We start from the raw sequence: 24,650 nt of genomic DNA, 5'->3' as shown, positions 1-24,650 counted from the left end.
GGTTCATGCAAAAATCAAGAATCTCCTGCAAGGCCTTCAAAAAATGCCGTTCCAGAACTATTACCACCTACGGCAACCCTGAATGTAGAAGTGTGTGAATGATGAAGGGGAGTACTTTGAAGGCGAGAATGTCTTAAAAACTGCTTCTGTAAGTACAATGAATTATCGGGCAAGTCTCTTTGTCCTTATGTGTCAAACGTCGTAGCCTCCTTATATCGAGACGTGAGCAAGAAATCTACTACACGATATGTTATGCAGCATCTCGAATGACAAACAATATTCTCTGAGGGTTGGCGTAGCAAAATCAAAATGTGGGTATTTATTGCCATACATGCAAGTACGACCATTGGAGAACAATTTAGCAACTTTGTACATCCGGCCTACGCTCAGGAACTCACCTTTTTATCATTATGAAAGTTCAAAGGCAAAGTCTACAACGACTGTGTAGATGCCCTCAACGTCCTGCCGAGCTGAACACATGTGCCTATTAAGGTGGGTATTTCACTGTCGCCATCTCGCCAGTAGTTCTTAGAACGACACCAGACGCCGCCACAAAGTCTGGAATAGAAGGACAACGATTCGGAAGTCAAACTCTCGACTTGTGCAGGCATGCCACACTTGATTAGAAGGGGCGAAACGTGCTGTCATGGTTTAGAGAAATGAGACATTGATCGGGAGCTTTTTTTTTCTCCCCTTTAACAACACCTCTATCTTTCCCTCTAAAGCCCACGCTCAATTGCACGTGTTGCCGGCGACGTGGTGGTTTTCGTGCCGGAAACAATTGCGTTGCAAACCGCTCAAGTTTGCTTTTGATTTGCAGGCTGTCGACCAGTCCTACCTCACTGGCCGGTTGCTCACCAAGACACTCAGTGCCAGAATACGCAGGTGCCTGACGAACTCTATCGCGTACGCCACATTCGAATGGAACCATCAGACATCCTTCGGTGCACATGTGTAAACGATCCCCCGCTCTCGCTGTCGTTTGCTCTTGCCTCATTCAATTATGGCCACCGTTCAGTTATGGTATTCTTGAGAGAGACAACTGTCATCTAAGAAATTCACTTTTGCCTCTTATGTATTTCTGTATATATATATAGTTTCTCAATTTATCAGCCAACGTCACTGTGGTCACCTTCTTTAGGTACCAGAAAATTGGGTTGCAGCGTTAACTCTTGCTCGATCACGTAGAGCAACGAACGGTTACATCATACTAGTGCCGGTGTCCCTTCTAATACTTCGTTTCCCCCCTTGACACGGCTGGTGAACATAAGGAAACGGCGATTGCACAAAATAATGTGAGTGGTGAGGGACTCTCTCTCGTTCCTTGAACTGGCACTCCCAAATGCAATAAACTGTCATGGTGGCTGCTATGTTCAGGTTCCGAGTGCAAAGAACTGGTAGACAGACGAAGAAAGGGAATGAAAAGGAGAGCGGAGTAGAGATGCAAATGAGGGGCCTGATGGGCCACCCGAACATTTGCCCACACGTTAAAGTGGTTGAGGAGCGCTTGCTACCTGAATGCTCAACGAGATTGAATGTCCACCAAAACGTAATGTCTAATAGTGGACATTCAGCATCGTCGGACATACAGCCTGGTTGGACATTCCATCTCTGTTGGACATTGAGACTGGTTGGACATTCTGTCTTGTCGGACCTTCCGTCTCTGTTGGACATTCAGACTCGGTCGTACGTCCCATCTCGTTGGACATTCAGTCATGCCGTGATCACGCTATCCAACGAACGTTCCATCTCGGTCGGAAAACGAATCTCTCCAGTCGCAGTAACCAAAATGATCTGGCGCGTAAGACAAAGCTTAAAACGAAAGCTTTTTTCGTAGCATTTTCGACCAATATTCTTTAAAAGGAAATAATTGTTCGTGAAGCTAATTTCTTTCTAAGAAAATGAACAATGAAGTCAATAAAAGCACAGGTGCATTATTGTTGTTTTCTCTGATTCGAGCAGACAAGTAGAAGCGCAGACTCTCAACTGAAGGTTTATTTATCTCACACTGTCTCTCTCTCTCTCTCTTTATATATATATATATATATATATATATATATATATATATATATATATATATATATATATATATAGAGAGAGAGAGAGAGAGAGAGAGAAAGAAATATATATATGCGCACTTCGAAAATACAACTGTATACATTGCGTAAGCGCAAATACAGTCTTACCCGGATGATCAGAGAAATTAGGGCGGAAGCCAGACAACTGTGTTAGTAGACACCACAGATAGCTCTCCTAGATAAAGAGCTTCATATCTGGCAAACGGCGCATTTGCCAGATATGAATGTTATGTGGAAAGTGGACCAATTACTCTGCCTCATTCTTCGAGTGTAGGAATTTTGTTTTTTTTTAAATGCTAGATTAACTTTTTTTCTGCTTGTCATATATATACGTGGGGCGCGTTGAATAAATCTTCAGTTGATACACTTGTCTGCTTGTCCTAGCCAGCTTGTCGTCCGTATTTTCTACCACGCAGTATAGATCGACCGTGGATCACCAACTGGCCGAAATGTGCACGTTGATCGTTTCTGTCACTGGGATTTGAGCCTTCGAACTCTCCAATCATGCGTCTGATGCTTTAACGAAGTAGCGATGAAGGGCGCTCCCGTGTAAACTTTGTTATATATATTTTTTATTTTTTATTTATTTGATACTGTCAACCCCATGCTTGCGGTCATTACAGGGAGGTTGTCACAAAGTACATAACATTCACACAAAAAAGGAAAATTCAAAAGCACATATAAATACGAGATGAATAACTAACAATGCAAAAATAAGAAACAAACAACAGTGACTACACACATGAAAATCAACGAATAAATGCTGACAGCAGAATTTAGCACGCATCACTACAAAGAAAACCGTCCAGTGCATTTTCAAAATCCACTGATGTTTGTTGCACAACCGCATTGGGTAAACTATTCCACATATTTATTGTGTCCGAGAAAAAGGAGTGGCGGAAAGCACTCGTGAGTGTGAAATAAGGTTGAATTGCTCTACTATTATTAAGACGATCACATCACATTCCAGGGGGCTGAGTATATAAATCGTTATGTATCTTTGTTTGCCCGCTCTTCCAGTGGGCTGAATATATAAATCCTCATTTATCTTTGTTTGGCCACTCTTCCAGGGGGTTGAATATACAAATCCTTACTTATCTTTGGTTGCGCGCTTATAATCTTAAAAAGATATTTGAGGCGATGTTTTCGCCTGCGATATTCCAAAGACTCAAGCTCACAGGACTTTAACAAAGCTGTGACTGAGTGTGTGTGCCGGTATCTACCGCATATGAAACGGACTGCTAATTTTTGTATTATTTCAATTTTTGTCTACAACACCTTCTGGTGAGGTGACCATACAGTACTAGCGTACTCTAAGACAGGGCGTATGAATGTTTCTTAAGCAGTTAGTTTTACATCTGGTGTGGCATGTTCCAGTTTTTTTTTCTTTTAGAAAATACAGTTTTTTGTTTCCCTTACAAGAGATGTTATCGATATGCGAGTGCCATTTCAATGTGTGCATAATACTAACTCCTAGGTATTTGAAACAATCGGCATTATTTAAAGGGTGACTTCCTATGTGATACATGAATGACAATTCCCGCCCACTAGAGTGAATTTGCGTATATGTCGTCTTGCTATAGTTTATTTCAATATCCAATATTATACACCACTGATCTAATGCCTGTAAGCACCTGTTCAGATTAATTTGGTCACTTTCGCAAGTAACTGGGGAATAAATCAAGCAGTCATCTGCAAAAAGTTTCATTTTAATGGGAGCCTCAACTATTGAACCTACATCATTAACAAATATCAGAAAAAGAATTGGTCCTAAATAGATCCTTGGGAACGTCCGAGTACACGGCCAGTGGTCTTGAAGTGTAATTTTCAATTTTACAGCCTGTTGTCATGCGGATAAATAGGCCTATATTTATTTTAATATTTCTTCGCTCATTCCTGATCTTTCAAGCTGGAAATGTAATTTACTGTGAGAGACCTTATCAAAGGCTTTCCTAAAATCGACACAATTTACATCAGTCTGCAAAAGGGCATAACTGATTTTATTGAAATCATGGAGCGTTTCAGCTAATTGTGTCACAGTAGAAAGACCAGGCCGAAAACCATGTTAGCTTGCGCAAAGTAACTGGTTAGAATCAAAAAACTAAGAATGTGTTTCGCTAATACATGTTCCAGAACTTTACAGCAAACCGACGTCAAAGATACGGGCCGGTAATTGTTTACTATTCAAAAACTCTGTTGGTAGGTAATCCGGACCACTTCCTTTCTTCGTATCTAGCTCAAGCGGTAACTAAAAAACACCTTCGCGGTTGATAATAACAGGTTCCATTGCGGTTGTTCCACTGTTACTGATGGAAGCCCCTATCTTATCGCGCTGGGCTATTGTGAAAACGAACTGAAAGAAGTGAATAAAAGTATCTGCTAAATCTTCAACTTTTGTCAGGATACAACCCTCATGTTCGATCTGCTCAATTCTTTCCTTTCTGTCTCTGATGTAACGCCAAAATTTGGAAGGCGGACTTTTAAGGAAGCTCATAAGCGTTTGGCCAATGAACTCATTTTTGGAATTCACAAGGGCTTCTTTCAACTTGATTTTTATAGCTGCAACTTCTGCCGCTCTTTTTTTTACTTTTCCTTAATCGCTTAATTCACCGTTACATATGTATAATGATGCGTGTAATCCAGGGGTTCGTTTACGTGTTTTCCTAATACGAGCAGGAACAAAGCGATCAACGCTAGTTACGACGTCGGCCTTATATCTCTGCCATAATTGCTCCACAGATTCAACATGTGATGCTCGATCGAAATCATTAAAGTGGAGCTCAAGAAAATCTATGATGGAAGTGTCATCGGCTCTTTTAAAGTCCTTCACTTTTACTGGAAGGAACGCTTTCTCTAAACTGCATGCACTAGTTTTACTAACTAAAGACAACAATTTGTGGTCGGACATGCCATCTAAAATATTTAAAACACAGTCTGTTATGTTGGAAGACAAAAACACTAGGTCTAACAATGACTTCAACGAACCTGTAACCCTCGTTGATTCATGCACAATTTGTTCCAGGTCATGACAGAATTTAATTTGCAAACGTTTTTCGCAGCTAATTGTTTCAGACTCACCCGGCAAAACATTTTGCCAATCAATGTGAGGCAAGTTGAAGTCTCTGGCCACTATCAACCTCGTGCTCCTGTTAACATGGTCTCACAGAAAATTGCTTAACAAATCCAGAAATGAGGCTCACACGCAGGTGGTCGGTATACTGAGCCAATAATGTATACTCTATTGTTGAATGTAATCTTACACCATACAGTTTCGCGAACATCACATTGTATCATGCAAGTTGGGATGGAACTTTTAACAATGATAGCAGCACCGCCGCCTCGTCAATCTGTCCCACCTGAAAAGCTTGTACCCTGGAGGAACAATGCAATCAATGCGTATTTCACCGCGTAACCATGTTTCTGTTAGTAATATACCGTGGGGACTACGTGCCAATAAAAGGTATTATAATCCTGTAACTTTATTTACGATGCTACGAGCATTTTGGACAAGAATTCGTAGCTATGATAGGGATTGATTTTTCGAACTACCAGCAGAGCTGTCTGAATCAAAGGATTCATGTCGGTCATGCGTACTCGATACTGGCGTAGCTTGAACTCTGTTATCGTTCTTGTCACCCCGGTATTGAAAAAGACCGCGTTCATTTTTTTATCATCCCAGACAAACACGCGCCCATTTATCTTCAGTTTATCATGCACCATTGAGACCCTCGCTCCCTTAACTTTGTCTGGCGCTGAACTTTCCGATAGTTTCTTTCGTACATCCTATTGTTTCTTCTGAGTAATCGTTACTGATACTGAAAGAAGTACCCTTTAGTTTCTTGCAATTACGCATTACCTTCTCTTTGTTACGGTAATCCATGAATGTCCTTATTACTGGTCTTACTTTGCCCTGTCTTTGTTTACCTAATCGATGAATTCTATCTACCAATTTAACGTCTACCCCTAGCTTGCTTCTGAAGATGTTAACAACGGCATCGCGCAAACCTGCCTCGTCCTCACTTCTGGCCTCGGCAACCCTGAAAACGAGTAGATTATTTCTTCGGCTTCTGTTTTCACAATCCACTAGTCGTTCTGCTTGTTGCTTGACTATATTTTCTAACCTTTCGATTTTCTTTTGCATATCCTGCATGACATTAAGATAGCTGTTTATTCTTTCTGACTTTTCATTAAGTTCAGCAACTTCTTTTATAATCGCGTTTATCTTCTCATTTGATTTTTTCTCGTTATCTAAAATTAGTTGCAACAATTCAGCAGTCTTGGGACCCGCACTTTCTTCTACATCCCCCGAAGTTAACAAAAGTAGTAATGACAACCAACACTTCATCGCAATGGACCAACATCGCCGAGGGCACGGCACGACAATCAAGAATCTATTGTCACTTTCGCAACAAGCTGCACACGGCTGTACACCAACCTGCAAAGGTAGCAGCAGCGGTTTAGCCATCCTGCCCGCTTGGCATGTGCCGTGCCCTCTGATGTAGCTCTCGTTGTGTTCGTTCTTAAGTACGCCTGCGATTGCTGACGTCACTATTGTCGATCGAAGATTGTCCAATACGATGTCTGATGTCTTGTTTCCGTAGTCATGCAGCAGGAGTGGAAACTGCCCGCACACGTTGCTTGACAAAATCACGGTGATGATCCGAGTCAGTGCCTGCAAAGGTAGCAGCAGCGCTTTAGCCATCATGCCCGCTTGGCATGTGCCGTGCCCTCTGATGTAGCCGTCGTTGTGTCCGTTCTTATGTACGCCTGCGATCACTGACGTCACCGTTGTCGACCGAAGATTGCCCAGTACGATGCCCGATGTCTTGTTTCCGTAGTCATGCAGCAGGAGTGGAAACTGCCCGCGCACGTTGCTTGACGAAAACACGGCGATGATCCAAGTCAGTGCCTGCAAAAGTAGCAGCAGTGGTTTAGTCATCCTGCCCGCTTGGCATGTGCCGTGCCCTCTCTATATCTCAATTTTGTTTGGGTTTATATGAGTACGACCCCTAAGAGCATTAGCCAGCCGGACACAGATTGTTGGTTCAGAACCTCCCTGTGCTTCCTTCCTCTTTCTGCGTTATGAAATCGCAGAGAGAGAGAGAGAAGGAGAGAAGGAATAAACTCTTATTTGCTAATGTGTATACATAGAGCTTTCGTTGGGTGGGGCCCTCAGTGCAGGACTCCAATGCCTTGTGCAACCGTGACGTTTTACTATCTTTAGAGCGTTTTACAATGATTGTAAAACGCTCTAGATTTATTGAAAACAGACAGACTAATCCACAAGCCAAATCAGAGTGACGCAATCTGTGCTCACGGGCTACACGCAAATAAATATGTCACTGATTTTTATTGGACACCGTTTAGAGAACTATTACAGGTGCGCTGACGTAATCACAGCTACGACGTGATCGCGACGTGGTTTTATTACTTTTAGGGACGAAGTTCTTTATAGCATCACTTGGTGGGTCGTCCTTCTATCTAACGTAACAAGCATATCCACGGAGTGAATGATATGATGAGTGGGTTGAAGCGTCCGTCTGTCCGATGCGTGCTGTAGTGTCAGCGACGCCCACACTGTGTCCCTGAATGTTTACTAAAACATGGAAATCAGCAACACGCCGCATCTACGTGAATATTGCCGCTGAACGATCGTGGATACAGTGCGCGCGCTCATCTCCTGCTGCGTAAGCAAAGCTTCATAGCACGTCGCGAAAACCTAAGTTTTTCACCACCAAAGCAAACCTGTATGATTTTGCATAGGTTCTGAACACTTACCGGAAATGAAATGCCTAACGTGCATGCAGTATAGTGTGTAGCTGAGCCATACAAACCTTTTCGATTAATTTACAATCACTTTAGGTATGAAACAAAGCCGACATCAGGTGTATTCTCACGACCAGGCTTTTTACTCGAGTGGTTATAGCAGCCAAATACGGCACAGTTCATCATTATGACCACAGGAATCTCGAACGGACTCCCGTGCGAGATTCCTGTGTCCGTGCGGACACTCGTGAGTGTACGTTCTGCGAGTGCTTGCCAGTTATGGTTGGGAAAGAGACCACAAAGATGAGTACGCTGCTTCTTCCACGCTGGCGCCATGTAGTGGGCCAAGCCTCTGTGCAGCCCTCCTGTACGCACATGTTCACAAGTGAAAATATTATATAAGAGTTTAACCCTACTGAAAAGTTCCGTATGCGATGTCCGATAATTCCGTTTGTTTCCGTAAGAATCTTACGGAAATATACGGAAAATACATGGGAAACATATGTATGCTTTGTAGAAACATATGGAATTATTGGACTCGCATACGAAACGTTTCAGTACGGACGGAAAGCTTTCATCTATGGATAACGTACATGACGGTGCTACAACAAAGTCCTGGTAAATGGGACAAGCATGCTTTTTTTTTTGAGATAGATTACCACTGCCTTCCATCGGTCACTAAAAATGCCACACAAATGCCGAAAATAACGTAAACAATGAAATTTTAGTGAAATTACACGACATGATATAAAAGGCATCCCATCTGCATTCATTTTACACGTCTGGGTTCTTCAAAGCGTTCTTAAATTTAAGCACACGGTTGCGAACGAGTAAGGAGCACTGACATGAAATTTTAAGATTGATATGTACCCATCATTCGATCGCTTGGTATGCATAGGTCTTGGCTAAATTTGACCGGCATCCGTCGCGTTGAAGGTATTTTAATTTATGTCAAACAGTGTAGAAAAGCTAAGGTGTAAAAATTGAAAATAAACTGCCTTGCGACATCGACACTAGTGATACGTGTTCGGTCACCAGCGTAATACATTCCAAGAATACCATACTGAGTGACGATGCCCTAGTAGTGATGACGTGTACAATTCGAGTGTTCTTGTCGAGGCGCCGGCTGGCGACGAAGCGCTGAAGTGCACTCGCTCGTCGTGTCTGATCTACGTCACACCGGTTTGAATGATTTCGTGAAATTATCAAGATGAAAACCACATTTAAACAACGGCGAAAAAAGAGCTTGATGAAAAGTGTGCTTGTCGGTCAGCATGTTGGGGAATCGTTGTAAGTTATAAGTGAGTTGCAGTCGACTAGTTCGAAGCACGAAAAAAGCGCAATGAGGGTGTTTTTTTATATCACATACGTGAGACACATCAACACGACCACAAAGTATAAAAGGTGGAACAGCGTATAGTCAGATATCATCGCTAACAAGTAACACGTAGGTATTGTTGAATTTGAGTTCATCTGTAGACTTTTCACCCACGTAAAAGTGGTAATACAGTGTTGACCGTGAAAGGCTGGATAGGTGGGGTCATCTGGAGGCGCAAAAAAGAACCTGGCAAGCAGGAAACGTATTGTATTTTTCCGCTGATGCTCATTCACGATAGCTATATTGCCATGACCCGTCTGCGTATACCTTGATGCTTTGCACGCCAAAACACACCCTAACTGAGACACACGAGCGAACATGGCTGAAGCGTGCATCCTCGGGCACCTCTGCAGTGCTGCTTTTTTTTTTACAACCGAGTCGCCATAAACGCTGCATTCACACAGCATTTAATAGTCTTCATGTTTGACAGGATGCCAAGAGAATTTCGCGATGTGCTTGAAAAAGAAAGTGCATTTCGGATGCAGGTGGAAGTGTTGTAGGCCCATGTGCTCAGATTTGGGCGCACGTGAAAGAACCGCAGGTGGTCGAAATTTCTGGAGCCTCCACTACGGCGCCTCTCATAATAATATGGTGGTTTTGGGACGTTCAACCCCACATATCAATCAATCATCAATGAAACTGAAAGTGGCACCCACTCTGAAATTATTCTGGTGAATGGAGGGATACGACGAAAATAAAGATTGATTGATATGTGGGGTTTAACGTCCCAGACGAAAATAAAGAGCGCTTGGGAAAGTTGAACTCGCCGATCTTAGTACAATGCATTAACAGCTGATCAAGACCAAATGATTTCGTTCGTAGTTTCAGGCATACCTACAAACAGTTACACTCGCGTTGACGTGACCGGACAAACCACACTTTGAGAACGTGCATGACGCATGCACACATAAAAACACAACGTGGCTAGCAGACGACGCACGGGGTGATTCACACTTAACCTCTTTACCAATTTCCGCCAGGCGACGACTCTGCTCGATCTCGCAGCCCATAGGCGGCAGCACCGATGCCACTTTAGTGGGTAGTCGGTGAGTGGCGCTTACACGAACGTACGCAGCGGCGACTCGCTGTAGGAGGTGTGAGTTAGTTGCCGGCAAACAAAGCGCGTTGAATGCAGTTTATTGGTGATATATACCATCTCCACTGCCACATTAGTGCCCGAAGCAGAGCTAACGGTACCTTTATGAGCGAGAGAGGCGCATTCTACCAATCAACCGGCCAATGACCTTAGGTCTCAATCGTGTTTTGCACGATGCAGGATGTTTTTTTTTCTTGCTTCATTAGTACTTGTTTCACTTCTGTTTCGCATATTCACAATACTTTTGCGCTTCTAGACAATAGGTGTTGACTTCTTGTTCTAGCTTCTTGAAAAAAAGAACACCGTATGTTAAATTATTTTAGAGAAAAGAACTTTGTGCCAAAATTTGTATGAATACATGTGCTGCTAAAACGCACAAGGTTAGGTCTATTTATCTCTAAGCGGCCTTTGCAGTGGCTCGTTCTTGCTTTGCTGTGTCACAACAATTTCGAAATCTCGAAAACTTTATTAAATGGTGAAATGTTGTAGGCCCGTGTACTCAGATTTGGATGCACGTTAAAGAACCCCAGGTGGTCAAAATTTCCGGAGTCCTCCACTAAGGCGTCTCTCATAATCAAATGGTGGTTTTGGGACGTTAAACCCCACAAATCAATCAGTTAATAAATGGTGTCGCTAATATTATGCACCCACAACTCAAAATTTAGTACTTATTGTGTTTAAGATGATAGCGAACGCACTACGTGATGTGCTTGAACGACAAGTGGCCACCGCACTGAAATGCTGTTTAGTTCAAGCGCCCGTGCTTTCGCCTTCTTGTTAATAACTTCGTAGCAGTTCTACGCACGGTACGATCATTACGCCTATCTCCATATCGACACGTGCACTCACTCAATTTCTGTACACAATTCTTGAAAGGTGAAGTGCACGTGTATGTTGGTTAGGCATACGTACAAGAATTTCACACTCTGATAACACAACGAAACAACCTGCTTTCTGTGGATGGGCATGACGTATGCACACACCTGAACACGTTGTGGCTAGCAAAAAACGAAAGGAGTGGCCCACACGGCGACGTTTCTTCAGCTTACCGCTAGGTACTGCCTCTGTTTGATGTTGCGGCTAATAGCTAAAGCTTCTTGCTATTAAGAATGTACTGCTACTCCGTGCACTCCAGCGCCACCACGCGACCTCCTCGCTCGTTTTGCGTCCTCGTAGATGACCTGGCTAGACTGCACCTTTTCTGCCGACGATTAGACTCCTAGCAGTTTTCCTCGGAAAGGCCCGAATCTTGCATTTGACTTCCTTTCCTTTTGCGTTGGTACCGTTTTTCGGTGTAAGGAGCATTCACCGCTTTGTTTTCGCGCTGTGTGCGGATGCTGGGCTGGGCTGTGGCGCGTGTAATTGCCTCAAAATACGTGAAACATTTATAAAACTTTCATGATACCTTAATCTAAGCTCGATGCTTGGGTAAGAACAATAGCTGAACAATATTTGGCACAATAGCTCTGTCCGAGAAAGAATAATCTTGCTTCAGTGATGAGGCACCTTTATTATTGCTCGTACCAAATCATGCGCAAATGCTTTATATGTTACATTCTCCCAGCCGGCTCTTCAACGTTACCGTGCAGGTATTTCTCTGATGAAAAAAAAAGAATAGTGTTGTTCTTATTGTGTGAAATATGGTGCTCCGACACCTTTTAGATTGAAGCGCTAAAGTGGTAGAGTCTATCGTATATCTTGCGGGCTAGATTGCTTTGAAGCTGATTAAGTGAACACAGCATGCGAACTCTCACGATTCACAGGTTCAACACTGCACACCTACCCAGTTTGTACAAGTGCAAAAAAAACTCGGAAGAGCAATTCAAGGCTTATGAATGTGCTAGAAATTAAAGTCACTGCACAGTGGAAAGTAAACCAAGCCCTCGAAAAGTTGAGGTGGGTTCGACTTTGATTTCACCTCTGATGACAGACTGTACTGTGGTGTAACTGTGCTTGCAGATGACTTGACAGGACAGATTTTGCTTGTTTCAAGATCAGTGAAAGCGAAAACATGCAGCATTGCAAACTGTATTTCTGATTTTTTTTATTCAAAGTAACTATGAAGTCTCCATAGGAGCAGGTTTGCTCTGGCAATTCATGGGTTCACTTTACATTTGCAAATGTAAGCAAAGGTCATGTTGCACAACAGTTGCATGGCCAGCAGAATGAGAAAAAAATGTGTACTAAACGCCTTCAGAAAAAGTCCACAAAGGCAGATTCAGTCCTTATTGCAGTACTTGTCCACTCAGAGCCTAGCAGCAGTACCCGGCAGCATACGAGATCCGGTAACTGATCGACATTGCTTCAGGGGCCAGCCTAGAAGTAGTGGAGGGGAAAACAAACTGATTTTAAATTTTGAGTTGAGGAGCCTGCTGTCTAGAGATATTTTTACTTGTCTTTTAGGACAGTTTTATGCGAAAAAGTCTGCACGTTTAGGTGTGTCAACATCACAGAGCAAGTAACAGAGATGGCATAACATCCAGTACAAAAACCAACAGCTGCACAAGTGGCTAAATCAAGGACTGAACTCAAGAAATGGAAGCAGAGGGAGGTTTGCATTGTTAAAAAGTTATGTGACGTGATACCGTATTTAGTTCACTAGACTACTTTACCATTTAAGCTCAATACAGATGAATCACAATAGTGAACAGGAGTGATACTCTAACAGTGAGATAAAAGGCTGCAAAGTAGTTACTAACTTTGTGTCGTTGGTTACCGCAGCTACACGTTTAACAAAGCGAGAGTGAATTGCGCGACAACAAAGAAAGAAGCACTGGCCATTCTAAAGGCACCCAGAAACTTCAACAAAAGCCGGTGGTGCAGTATCCGTATTGGGGATCCCACTAGCTGATGCGCGAAGCAGTTAATTCTGTCAAGCTTCGAGAAGAAACTGAAGCTTTAAAACTGACACAAGCAGAATTGCTCACAGTGCCACCTCCACTAATTAAAAATATTCAATCTTTATGATAACCGCTGTCATTTTAGTGGTCATGACGGCATCCGGCGGACGTACATGAAGCTAATCAAGCAGTTCACATGATCCGGCATAAAAGAAGAAAAACAAGACAGGTGCAATCATATCACGAGTGCGAGAATAATAAAGTAAAATTTAGGCAGCTGACTCAACAAATGGCAATATCACAACACTTTTCTGCACCATTGAAGGTCATTCACTTGGACTTAGAATAATTTTGTAAAAAAAAATTCAAAAGTTTTGGCTTGTAAAAGGATAGTGGCAGCAAAGGCGTAAAAGAGGATACCAACAGTCTGATTTCCTTTCTAAACTAAAATATGTCAAAAAAAAAATCAGTATTAGTGAGACAGTGAACCAGAGTCATCAACCCAATAAACGGGCAAACTAACAGCACATTCCCTTCAGGTTTACTGCTCTATGTCATTTAGCAGTTAATGGGTTAGTGAAGCCAGCGAATTTAAACATTTAATAATACTTAAGCATGTTTCCAGACTTCCCAGAAGGATGGAAGAGCTGCCTTTAAATGACGACGCGCATCATGCACAGCCCTAAAAAAATCTCTCGTGTGCATACCAGTTCTTATGTATTTTTACGTACTGTAACCTCAATGAGGCTATTGCAGGAGTGAAAAAAAAAACAAGAACAAAAATGAGGATTCATGAACAAACGTTTCACTGCTTCTGTAAAGCAGAATATTTACCAGCCAACGTAGCTGTGAGTTAAATGATGATCAGCCTGACAGAAGAGAGAACTAAAGAGGGTGAAGCTAAGTACTGAAAGAAAGTGAAAAAAAAATTCGACAAAAAACAGAATACAGCTGTACCAATAATTGAGGTTCGGGACTTGGTGCTAGTGATCAAAGATTGCAAAACTCAGCAGCGAGTCACAGAGGGGCATTCTCTTTTGTCGAAATGGCAAGCCAGCAGGGACATTTGAAGATTGCCCCGTACGTTGGCCTCAATGGCATCTTCGAATTGGCCTGCACAGCCAACATTCTAAAAGGGTACGACACCACTTTTGTAAGGTGAGTTTAAATTTTATGGATACAAAGATGACTTTGAGCAAGTGAGGAACAAATAAAATTGTAGTAAGATATAATATTTATTATAATAAAAATCAGGTTCTCTGTGGCACATGAGGCAATTCTATAGAATTTATGCTGCAATCTGGCTAGTTGTGATGACATCAGGTACCAAAATGGCCCGTCAGCGTCACAAAAACTATAAAAATGACTGCTTGTGGGTTGGCAATAGAGCCACAGTGCGTAACAGCTGAGGGAGTTTCATGATTTCTTGCACTAGCACATGACGAGGAGTTCATATTGTGTTGCCACGTCAGGGCACTGTAGAAATGGAAACTAGCTTTTTAAAAGCATACTATAATTACTTGCGCAGTGTGCACCCGCACTTTTCAGTATATTTTCTAGATTCTTGAAGGCTGGGCCTTTTATTTGACGCAAGAAAGGAAAAAAATTGCAGTCAGTACCCCTTTATCATTCCGGAAGGTTTAAAAACAAGTGCTGTGGAAGTGAAGCAAGCTTAAGCGGTTGCAAAACACAAATGATTTATTACATAGGGAACAGGGGGGATTGAGGTATTAAAATAAAGAAGTTAGAAATGATGACAAGAAAAGTGCTGTGTCTATGCATTATGTCCAGTCTCTTTACATACCACTTGTTAGCAACTTGTACGATAGGCCAAAATAGTCTACACTGAAAGAAAAATGTGAACTAACATTTGCAAACTCACCAAAATTTCAGTATGTTTTTTAACAATGCATACCTAATATGTGTCAACAGCGTAGCATTGTACTATTTTGTTAGTTACACCTTTGAGTATAATCATGGTAATGATGTTAGCGTAATCTGTATAAATCTAACATTACCGGTCAACCTGAGGTGTAATGATGTTTTTTTATTGCTTTGCATGGAGCCAGAACTAGCAGTAATGGGTCCATGTAATTTCTCAGCAAGGTGCTGTGAACAGATTATGAACTGTTCATAAAATGGTAATTCACAAACCTACAGCTAGTGGAGCGTTCTCTGCCACGCGCTATCGGCACACTATCATAATTATTTTGCCTTACGCGATCATGCGTTGTCTGTAAAAGGACTGCCGAGAAGAGTGCATTTTTGAACACAATACGCAATGCAGCTGGTTATTATCTTCATTCATAGGACATTTGTCAATTATTTGACATGTAACGACTGGAAGCTCAGACCACTAAGAATTCCGGATGGCAGTTTGGTGTACACACTGCAGTCTTTCCCAGATTAACGGTAGTGATTTGCAACATGAAGCTTACTCCGGGCACTCGATCGTAATGATTCACACATGGCTTTACCAAAATACATGGCAGTTTTGCGATGAAGCAATTAACGCGTGCGTACTTTTTACTATTTCATAGCTTTCGACAAACACTGGTTTCAGTTTAATTTTATTTGTTGTTGTTGTTGTCATTGTTTAATTTATTCCACTTAAATTTATGCGCACTAAAGACACTGTGCAACAGCAGCAATAGTTGTGCTCTCGCAGGGTAGCGTAGTAACCGAAGCGGCGCCTGCCCGAGTTTCGTTTGCGAACTTGAGTGCACCGACGGTTTCGTAAGCAAGCATTTTATGGCTCCGTTTGGAACAGCGAAAAATAACTTACCGAGACCAGCATCTCGACGTCTTCTTAATCTTCACTGGACACGACTGTCCACTTCTTGGTGTCTCCTGAAGTCTTTCGAAACGGACGAACACTGCCGGTGGCAGCGAAGTGCAGCGTCGATAGACGCACGCTCACAGCGTTTCTCGGCACTCTTTAGGTTTCTTCGCGTCCCTCCTAATGATCGGGATGTGTTTTTCGCCACCAAGATCGCTTCAGCGAACACTGCGTGCTTATTTAGTCTTAGCCTTGTAAGGGCGCCTGCCGCAGTGCATTGTGGGGGGGGGGGGGGGTCTATCCGCTCGCCTGTGTAAACTCGCGGTCGGGCCCAGACAGCGTTTTCTGAGGGCGAGTGCCACTGGGGTAGGAGACTGTTTGAGGCGTGTTCCTGTACTAAGAATAATGCGCACATATAACAATCCTATTCGCGATGAGATTGGGTGGCAGCACTCTCATCGCGGAAATGTGGATAGTCGGTCAGCGGCGCGTATACAAACACGCGCAGCGGTGCTTCGGTGCGTGTTGTTTGAGCCGACAGTCGGCGAATAAAATGCGTTGACTGCAGTCCACTGGTAACATTCACGCTCCTTTCTGCCGAAACGACGCACGAAACCTATGCAACGTTACTATTACTAGTGAGTACCTGCTGTGTGCTTATGGTGAGGACTGAGGACTTTTTTTTTTGTACCTTACAATAAGAAAAAATACTCGTGCTTGAAGCGCGTTTTGGCTATAAGAGGGATGCTCGCCCTGGGTGACTGTCTGCGCGCTTCCGCACTAAATCATGTTTTTCAGGTCTTGTTTGTACGCATTTCGCTATTGTTTCGCCTACTACGCACTCATGTTGCGCGATTGAAGTACTTATTCTCATCTTTCTCATCTGAATAATAAAAAAAGAGAAGGAAATATCGTAGATAGCTCTCATATCGGTGCGACGAGTTCGGTACCACTGTTCGAACCGAATACGCATGCGCAATTTTTTTGATTGGGTTCCACATGAAATGTGGCACAGCCGATAAATCTAGCCAGGAAAGCTTCGTGCCTGACAGCGCTTTGCGCTACGTTGATATGCATATACTACGTAGGCACACGTTCTTGCACCAGTAGAATTATATAATAGGGTCATAAGAGTTCCTCGGAAAGCTTTCATCGAAGGATTACGAGCATGACAGTGGTACAACAATAGTCTGTTTATAGGTAGGACAGTCTCAAGTTTGCGCAGCGCCCTTCACCACCGTAGCGGAAAGCTCCGGTCGCTCGGACTGCCTGCGCTTGCTGAGTTTTCCCATTGCGCACACCGAAAGCGTGTTCCTAAGAGCGCTTAGTTCGCATTTCGCACGCTGCGGACGGCGCTCCTTTGTCATTCTGGAAAGTAGGCACGCACTACTGCTGCGTTGTGAGTTGCTACAAAAGTTTACACATGACAAGAGCTGAGAACTTCTCTTCATGCTCTACCGTTTCTAGTGCAAGCAGTGCAAGAAGCAAAGGCGTCAAGAGTGGATTATGGCAGTTCACTGACACTCCGTGGTCTCGTTACTTTGAAATTTTATTTGTCGTGCACAGTACTACAAACTATTAATTAACTGAAAGAAACGCGATGGCAGGAATCATATTTAAAGAAAACGTGTTTGTAAACTGACACAACAGCAAATAGACAACCACTGTACATTTCATGATTGGGCTGTGGCTTTCCGAGATAACCATTCGTAGTGCGAAAGCGGCTGAGCTTGGTAGCTGTATACACCACTGTTAAAATACCGCACCGTGAGCTCTGCAAGTGTTTTATTTAGCTGATGGCTGTAGACCTCTCGTCGAAGCTCAGTGTCAGCAGATGCATGCTGCGTGTTGGCACTGAGCATTCATACCTACAGGCCTTTCATGCAACACCCACCGATAAGTCAGCAGACTGAGGTGTTGCCATGCCAGGATCGATGTCATGAGTTCGTGTCCCACATACGCCAGCTGCGTTTCTACGAGAGCAAAACGCAGTAACCGTGCGCTCAGATTTTGGTGCAAGAATGATAGACAGGGCATGTTGGTGTTTCATATTTCAAGCGTACGGTGGTATACAGTACAATGTATACAGAAGTAATGCTTGGTGGGTGTGCAACCTCTGTCTGTTGTCGTGGCGCTGTATACACTTCAAATAGATTCAGGTGCACGTTAAAAAAAGAAAACTTCAGGTGGCCGGAATCAATCTGGAGTCTCAATCTACGGCGTGCCTCCTAATGCTATGATGGTTTTGCCACGTAAATTATTATGCCCTTGCTTGCGCCCAAGCCGCCTGCGATAAACAGCTGCCGCTATGAAAACGAGTTGAAACAGAACCAAGGCAGCTGTAAAGTTTTTGATGTTTTCGCAAAATTAGACACTGTTTTCAGGAGCAAATCTTGGCGTAACTAAAAACATGCTCAATCCTAGTGGGTAATGCGTGATATGACGACGACCAAGCGAGCTGTCAAAATAACCTAATCGACATTCGAATCAGTGAACACACTGCGTGATCAGGCGTGGATATTATTCGAAATGAAATATGTGCAGCAAGAAACTTGTATGCTCGAAGTGGACACGAAATACATTTTTCGTGCTCATCACTATACTTTCAAAGGAGCTGCAGAAAATCAAAAGTGTCATTGAATCTACTACACGACCTTGTTAACATCGGATGAAAACCTCGGCAAAAGTGAAACTCTTATGAAACCTAACACACCGCATTAAAATGGTGCCAGAGACTAAACAGGAAAGACGTAAGTTCAGTTTCTTCACACTGACCTCCTACTAAATTGAAAGCCGCGTGACAAACTTGACATTCAAGCAACAGAAATCCAAAGACGACATACAAGTGCACGCAAGAGCGTGGTAGTAGTTTGCCGACAGCTGCCCCGCCGCAATGGTCTAGTGGCTATCAGGTACTCGGCTGCTGACCCGCAGGTCGCGGGATCGAATCCCGGCTGCGGCAGCTGTATTTCCGATGGAGGCGGAAATGCTGTAGGCCCATGTTCTCAGATTTGTGTGCACGTTAAAGAACTCCAGGTGGTCAAAATTTCCGGAGCCCTCCACTACGGCATCTCTCATGATCAAATGGTGGTTTTGGGACGTTAAACCCCGCGAATCAATCATCAATTAGTTGCCTTATTCACTTGCTGTAGCTGAGTTTCATAAAATTTACAGTTTTCTTCAAACTTATTGTATATGTTATGTTTATTTTTCAGGTTGTTTTTGTTTTCGAGAAAATAAATGTCTTGCTTGTAAAGTTAGACCTTGATTGCGCAAGTCATAAAAACAATGGTTGCCGATACCTTTACGTGCATTGAGACTTCACAGAGAATACTGCGGAATCAAATTTGAAAACTGCGCGGACTTAGTTTTGGTGTCAAGCTCACGGTAGGTTACTTGATTCTCTATCTTCTACGCTTCGTTTGGAAAAATGATGCAAGCATGTAAATTGCACTTGGAATACATAGCTGTCTCTATCAATACAGTTTATTTCAGACATTCTAGAACAGTTGGCGGTATTTTTTTGTGTATTTCGAGCGTGTACAGAGCTCCGCGTAGACGGCCGTGACGAGAGGCGTGTCCGTGGTGGCAGAAACAGGGTCCGCTCTATGTTGTGTTTACTACCCTTTAATCACCCCTCGTTTACATCTCATTCTCCACATTCGTTAAAAGATGCTGAAACGTGCCCCACCCAGAAGCATGATTCACCACCCGTGCTGTTCGCAGTGCTTCCAGCGGTTGTAATGGAAGCTAAGCGGGTTGAGAGGAGGGGGGCAGGCAGGCAAGGTTGGCGCGCCCATTTCCGGCGAGTCGTACGTGACCTCCCATTATTTTACAACGCGGCTGTTACATCCGGCACTTGAAAAAAAAGAGCCAATTTTTTTTCTGCCAGTTTCTGTTTGAAAAGAAGTTTTGTCAGCCAATTCCAGCACTAATACCTTCAATTAACTAGGAAGATCTTGACAGAAAAGTTTTTAGAATGTCTGCAACAAATGCTCATAAAAAAGGCAGTATTTCTTGCTGCCCATGTCGATGCATGGCTCCACGCCTTTAAAAGTGTAGAGAAGTGCAAAATGAGAGAAACAAAAAATAGTAAGAACATGAGAGGCATGCGTTTAGCTCTGAAAGCCTACTGTCAGCTTGTCTTGGGGTATCGAATGGCATAAATGCTCAATGTCTATACTAAAAACACTACGGCAACTAAAACTATCAGTGCTCAAAAACTGAATGAGGAACGAGAAAAGAGCTGCACGAATTGGTTGAAGGCGTCGTGGTGTATGATACATGTTACTCGTTTGCAGCCCTTCTACCGGAAATGGTGCCGCGCTGGGAACTACTCGACAGAGTTTCTCTGGCGACAAGTTTTTCCTTACCTTGCAAAGAGAAATAAGTGCATGTGAAAGCTGGGAAATTGTTAAATCTCGGCGAGACAATTCTTTATGACAAGCACTTTGATGTTCTTGGCCTCGGTCTAAACCTTCGCTTCGAGCTATCCTTCAAGCGGGTGACAAGCTGGTGTTAGCTTGGTCCATTTCCAGGCAAGTGATAAAAAAGGAACGACCCAGGTGCATTTCGGAGTGTGCTGATGTGATTCCTCAGACTGAGATTAATATACAATGTGGGGACATAATTCTTTCAGTTAGTAAATTTGTGGCTTGTAACAAACTGCAGCTTATTGTAACCGACAAGGAAGGCTTCTTTGTGGTTATGGACAAATGCACCTTTTTGGAGACGCCTTCAAAGGCACTCAGCAAACATTTTGTACCTGCTAATTTCAATGCTTTAACAGTAAAGAAAATGGCTATTGCTCTCTTCTGTACATCAATTATGAATGGTTAGCTTTCTCAGTAAAATCTGCTAAGCCTTCTAAGCTTGAAACATTTTATTTACATTAAGGCGCACAAGCCAGATATATCTTCAGAGCGATTGTGTCCGAAAGAGACACGTGGCAAAGCGTTTTTACTTGACATTTGCAAAACAATTTGGAGAGTCTTTCTATTTTGGATCCTCTTCGTGCCAGTTATTCCGAAGCGGTGCTTCAGTTTCTGAGCATGTGTTTAGCACACACGCCGCGCTTTCATTTGTCCGTATCCTCGAAAGGACATCGAGGCACCTTAAGTTGGCACTCCATATTTCTTCTCCTTTTCCACTTGAACGTCTTGTCCCACAATAATATTTATTGGTCATCTATCTTGCGTGCGTTTCATTCCATTAGCTACACTGATCTACAGTCATGTGAATTCTTCTTCTCAACATAACGTCAACCCTACAAATGAATGGACGGCCAGCGTTTTTTTTTTGTTATATAAAGAAACACTCAAGCCTCTTCAAACCACATGAAAACCTTGACAATAAATACTGACGGAGGTTATCTATATTCAGCGTCATTTCGAATGCAAACGCTCGGCGACCAGGCTAGCTTGTAGTTATTCTGAGGGGGTCAAAACCATGCTTGTTTTAACGTTTCAGGCCTTGTTATTAGTAGCCCACAAGCATTTCGCTGTCATTCTGCCCGTGTCTAACACCAAAGCAGTTTCATGAGACTAAAAAGAGAAAAAGATAGAGTTAAGAACCTGAAAATGCAGGGATTATGTTAATCGAAGCAATAATGGATGACAAGTTTGGTCAAAAGCGGAGATGTATCATCGTTTTCTAAAACGCGAATAGTTCAAATTGTGTACTTTTTCTCAGCAGACAATGCAGGACCCCCTTTTTACCTAGGGGACACAGTCCACTTTTTGATGGGCTTAAAGAGACAAAATATTTTGAATTTTTCAACACATTTTCATCTATACTAGTAACAGCGGATCTTTCAAACATTTCGAAACGTGCACACTTCGGAGCAACACAGCGTCTTCAAATTTTGTTCTGCATTTAGCTACAAAGCATTGAATCCAGCCAACATTGAGCGCCAGAATGGGAAACTTGTTTTAAAAGTTTTGAGCTAATATGTGGTCGAAGCTCTAAAGTTTGCAAAAACAAGCTTCATTGGACAATGCCACACCAGACATTGTTGACGTAACTGTGAGTTCATGGTATTTCGTCAATGTAAAATGCTTCACCAAGGATCGTCTTCTCAGAGTTCCGCTCTAGGACCCACTTAGCAGTTCGACACGCAATCAGGTGGAATTCTCAACATTGAACATTGTTTATTTGGAGACAAATAAATACACAATTTTTCCGAGGGAGGCAAAGACTAAAGGCTAAAAGCCTCACGACGTTTTGGGTAATTAATAACTCCGAGAGTCTTCATTAGTGACATTGTATATACATTTACACATCAGTAACATGTGCCCAAACATCGGTATCATATTTCACAGATATTTTACCATTTCAATTGTTGAATATACTTCAATGCCTTCATATATTTATCTTATATATTCTAAGTGATCAATAAATTGAGAACATGCATTCTTCGGTATACACAAGCAAAAAACCATGTTTTCAAACAGGCTTTCTGTAACGTATTATATATTAAGTATGCTCTCTGTATTCTTGAATTGGTAGTACAACGTTACTGATATCACCAGACACCAAAATGTATACAGGTGGACTAACTACAAAAACACACTCAGAGTTACAGCTCACTTGTGGAACCACGAAGGCGGTGCCTTGAAGAATTGAATTTTGGCTATATGTGTTCCAGGGCAAATTTCAAAAGGGCATATGGAGGGAAGGTTCGAAGAGCAAAATCGGCTACCTGGAATAAGTTATAACATCGAAATAGAGTAAGTGTTTGGGTCAGAGCGAAAACTGAAGCTCTGGGTTAGTTTGCTCTTTCCGTATAAAGGAAATACAGAAGCCATGCGCCGAAGTATGTGAGGAGGCTCAGTTGGCAGAGAAGTGTTGCATAATTGGCATACCTTGATATCGAAAATAAGAAGCCTGTTTAGCCAGTAACTACACAAATCACGGACTTTCGCGTCCAGATTGCCCTAAAGAAGTATATGTCTGTGCCATTAACATTATATTCGAGAACGTGGACATTAAACTTGAGAGGAATTTCCGAATTGAAAACCTCCCAACAGTAACTATCAAGTTTGTGAAGCCGACTGTCGGAAATGCCGTTATGTACGCATACATTGTTATAAAAAAGTTTAACAACAAGAAGAACGTAAGGCGTTTTCATGCAACGTCTTAACAGAGGGACCTCCTCACGTCTGTCATGAGACAGTTTTTGCGAAATCGAGGATTTCGACTTCTGTTGCAAATGCCCTAATCATGATACTCTGGTGTCAGGGTAAATTTTCCTCAAGAAATATGTTTCAGTGAAGAGGGGATATTTCAGAAATTCTTTTTGCATAATGGCCAAAAAAAAGAGACCTTGCAAAAAGCAGCTTAGAAATACAAATACTAAAACGCGAGTACTGCATTTTTTGTAATCAAGGAATGCTTATGCTCCATCAAGATATTCATTACGTTCAAGATAACACTGTGATTGATGTTCCAGAGCATTTAAACATGCAAGTGAAGCATACCACTTCAATCGCTAACAAACGCCCTTTGATTAGAACTAACGGACAATAAATCAAAGTATAGGGGATGTTGTTTGTAGTAACCTGTAGGCTTAGAATAACGCATCCGATACTTTACTAATTCAGCAACAGTTTCAGTCATCTGGATAACCGACGACAGTGTAACAACAACAACAAACACAACAACAACAATAACAGGTTACTGCAGAGGTAACTGGGTGGCGCCAAATTTATTTATATTTAAAAAACACCCACAAGTGGGTTCGTTTAAGAGGCAGAGATGCTGGGACATTATTCATTGTGTTCGACCATGCTCTCTCTTAAGCGGTGGGGGAGGAATGGTGGTGCTCCCCGTCCATGGCAGCTTATGCAACGGTGGACGAGAACCATTTACAAAGATAAACACCACTTTTGAGAAGTGCCAAGTCGAGTCAGGATATGAAACTGTGAGTGGAAATATTTGCCTGCTCTGCAAGTTCACACCGCTGAATCTCAAGAACGCTTTTCCATGCAGGCGACATCGTGGCTTTCCTCGTTTTTAATGTAGCACGCCAGCAACACTGCAAACCTGTGGTTATCCTGTACACGGCCCTGATTATATTGCGTACACATTTCGGCTACTGTAAGTTAAGGCTTAGGAACTGCGAGCTCACTTAACGCAATACTGTGATTCATTCATATTGCTGTCGATTAGTGAACTTCAGGGAGAACCACGCACCGCGAGGTTCGCACGAGCTTTCCATCTGTACATTATGTTTGATCTTCTATACTTCTGACAAAAACTTGCTGGCCTCTTTGTTCAAAACAGAATTAGAATCGCCTTTACCATAATATAAAAAGTGTGAGAGGTAATCTTAGGCCATGTTTGTGATCGCCCAATGGCATGTGTCATATCACTGCGCATCAAGATTTTCATATTGATCTGCATGCCCTCTCGCACTGTTGCCTTTTCCGTGTCCCAAGTCTTCAAAGTTTTTTAAAACATTTTTCATAAACCAACTGAGGCAACGTAACATGAACTGCTCAATGCGGGAGCATACACCTAAAAAAGACAGGAAGGTGGCTGCCTTCATCTAAACGGTAGCGCCAATACTGCCTCATACCACTCCATATTCGGACCTTTCACGTGATTTTTATTGCTTAGGTTTATGTATATGCATGTTTATTGACAATAATGGTCACCAAGAACGCCTGTCGTTGCATTCGAAGACCTGTTTATTTCGCATCTGTAGCCCCAG

The 24,650-nt window shown here is 42.6% G+C and overlaps 1 protein-coding gene across 1 annotated transcript in view; it reads left to right on the top strand.

Moving 5' to 3' along the window:
- The window catches only part of LOC119161755 (T-cell leukemia homeobox protein 2), a 155,324-nt gene that overhangs the window by 25,595 nt on the left and 105,079 nt on the right, over window positions 1-24,650 (top strand). The gene's annotated exons all lie outside the window — the stretch shown is intronic.

This window comes from Rhipicephalus microplus, chromosome X (assembly GCF_043290135.1).
Source record: "Rhipicephalus microplus isolate Deutch F79 chromosome X, USDA_Rmic, whole genome shotgun sequence".
Classification (NCBI taxonomy): Eukaryota; Metazoa; Arthropoda; class Arachnida; order Ixodida; family Ixodidae; genus Rhipicephalus; species Rhipicephalus microplus.
Note: the sequence above shows the minus strand (reverse complement) of the source record. Positions and strands in the feature narration are given on the sequence as shown.